Below are 3,104 nucleotides of genomic sequence, written 5' to 3'. Positions count from 1 at the left end.
AATGTGAAAAGAGCTCTTACAAATAAAACACTGAGGGAAAATGGGCAACAGACATAGCAAACAATTGACAGTAGAAACATAAATGGCAAACATGTACACACATCCATTTCTACTTCCCTATTAAAAAAAAACTCAAAATATCTATAACAAGCTTTTTTTCTGTCCTATCAAGTATACAGATCATAATACTCAATAGTGGTAAAAGTAAGATACATATTTTCTAACTGTTGGTGGTAGTTTATGAGTGTTCTGAGTATCACCATTGCAAAGAAATTCAGTATGTGTATTTAAAACCATAGGATTCTTGTTGATAGCTTTTCTTTCCTATTCCAAGGAAATTAGCAGCAAAATGTGAACCAAAATGCATAAACAAATGTATTTGTTGTAGAGTCATTTATTATAATGAAAAATTGAAAACAAAATGCATAATAACACTGGAATGGTGAAATATAGGGTACTTATATATATCTCATTACTCAGATTTAAAAAATCAATTTTTCAAAGTGTAATTAATGACCTAAAGAGATACAGTACGATATTAAATGTAGAAAGTAGGTAGAGAATGTTTATAGAGTTTGATCTCAATTAAATATATAAATCTCAATTATAATAAGTACATCTTCCCTCTTTTTCTTGGCTGGGTATTCTTGAGAGGAAAAATTACACAAGTAAATAATTTGAGACATAATTGAAGTGAGGGGATACTTGATTTTGGAATTTTCTAAATTTGAGGCTTATTAATCTTTTTGGTCTGATTTTAGGGTTTTTCCTCCCTAACATTGTATGTTTCTAGATGAAAATTGAAAATATTAAAAAGTCTTACCAATCTGTCTAGGTTTTATAAATGCAATTAGATTTTAGCAAGATTTTACTTAACTAAAAGTAATTGGAACACTGTGCAAGATCGTTTGGAGTCAAATACTAATGGAGACAAAGATTTTCAAAAACAATAGAAAAGAGAGAGAAAAAGATGTAGACGCTTAACCTAAACATCTGTACCCCCATAATATGCTGAAATAAAAAAAAAAAGAAAAAAAAATCTAGATTCAAGGAATTGAATCAATTTAGAACTTTCAAACAAATAAAACATGTCTATAGTAGAAGTTTTCCTCTTCCACAATTGCTTCTAATACCAGAATCTGAGGGAAAGTGGTCCTATCCCACATTCTAAAACAAGCTGCCAGCAATTGAGACTCATGACTTTTCCATAGGGTTTACAGAGAAGCAACAGTGGTATTATCTTTACCTACCAGCAATTTCCAACCTCCTTTGTGCTCCATGTCCCAGTTAACTTTAAGAGGACTCAAATGGGAGGGGCTCATAAACATTGTGGAGAGTGAAGTGTTTGTAGTAAGGGACAGTTCCCTCTCTTCCCTTCTTTCATCTCTCTAAAGTCAAAGGTAGAGGCTTCAAGGGAATCACTGAGAAAAAAGTTTGTAGACTACAAGAAGGGAAAAGCATCCCCTCATTCCACTGAAGGCTGGTAAGCTACAGAACTCCTTCACAGATCTGTGTAGCTTTTGGAGGGGCCAAAAGAGCACCACATATATTTCTTTGGCTTTCCATGTCCAAGCACTCAGAGTGGAGGAGGAGCAGGAGCCACAGGGTTACATACATGAGAAATCAACAAAAGGCTGTGAAATGGGCTTCTTCTTCTTTTATTAATAATTTAAATATGAGAGAATTGTTAATGATGAAATTTATTAAAATGAAGAAAGGATGGACTCAGAACATGCCAAATACGAAATGTCAATTATTAGTTCAAAAGTTAGTTTACCATGTTTTATCCACCAAGTCATTGCTTGTAACTGAAGTCCTTATTTCCAGGTTTCTTCTCTTCTCTGAGCTCCAGATCTCTCAATTTTTTTAAACTAGTAATTTCCCCTAAATATATGTAAGACAACAAAATCTACTCTCAGCTGGAATAAATACCATCCCAGCCAGAAAAGATGCATGCATTCTTAGATGAGATGTAATATGCAGGACAAGTTAAGAACACAAAGGCTCTGGATCCTGATGGCCCATGATTGAACAATGAATTGATTGATTATTAGCTATATGACCTTGGGAAAAGTATTAAGACTCATTTTTTTAATCTGTTAATGATGAGATAATAGTAGCCATCTCATAGTAGGGTTGTGAAGATCTGGTACTTGGCTCAGTCACTGCTGCGTAGTTATTCAATAATTATTAGCTACTAATACCAATCTCTCTCCTTTTATCAACAAGTCCTATTGAGTCTCCTCCTAAATTTTAAACTTTTCCTGTCATCTCCTTTCGCCCCTTCTACAGCTTCATGCTTCAGATCTTCATTACTTCATTGCCTGACCTATTATGATAGTCTCATAATTGATTTCTGTCTCTTGTCTTACTAATCACCCTTGCCCACTATCATCTGCCATACAATAGCCACAGTGAGTTTGTAATGAATCCAATCTTTTCCTACTAAAAGCCTACAAGTAGTTCATCACCTATAGATTAAAACAGATAAGAAACGTTCTAGGTGCTTCTTAACCTGGCCTCCAGCCACCTCACCAGCTTCATCCCTGACCATTCTTCCATAAATCTCAAATACTTCACTAACCAGTAATGCCAACTACACTAGTCATTACACACACAAGATAGGTCAAAATATTTTTCATTGGCAAAAACTCATATAATCAAACACTAGTTCCCATGGAAATTGATGCCAAAGCTTTGTTGATTCTATCAATGGAAAATAAACTCAAGCATCAGGCAAGTAATGTCATAATAATATTCATTTATAATTTCACACAAACAAAACAGTTATCTGTCATTACATTAAGACTTTAAAAAAAATCCTGTGGTGATATAGCACCTCTTGTATTTTCCTGTATACATCTGGAACCCATTCTACTAAGTGAAGTATCACAAGAATGGAAAAATAAGCACCACATGTACTCACCAGAAAATTGGTTTCACTGACCAACACCTAAGTGCACATATAAGAATAACATTTATTGGGGGTTGGGCAGATGGGGGGAGGGAGGAGGGGATGGGTATATACAAACATAATGAGTGCGATGTGCACCATCTGGGGGATGGACACGCTTGAAGCTCTGACTTGGGGGGGGGGTAAGGGC

At 35.0% G+C, this 3,104-nt stretch overlaps 1 protein-coding gene across 1 annotated transcript in view; it reads left to right on the top strand.

Moving 5' to 3' along the window:
• The window catches only part of DMD (dystrophin), a 2,517,447-nt gene that overhangs the window by 1,670,038 nt on the left and 844,305 nt on the right, over window positions 1-3,104 (top strand). The window lies entirely within an intron of this gene.

The sequence above is a fragment of the Propithecus coquereli genome, unplaced genomic scaffold (assembly GCF_000956105.1).
Source record: "Propithecus coquereli isolate 6110/MARCELLA unplaced genomic scaffold, Pcoq_1.0 Scaffold132, whole genome shotgun sequence".
In the NCBI taxonomy this organism is placed as follows: Eukaryota; Metazoa; Chordata; class Mammalia; order Primates; family Indriidae; genus Propithecus; species Propithecus coquereli.
Note: the sequence above shows the minus strand (reverse complement) of the source record. Positions and strands in the feature narration are given on the sequence as shown.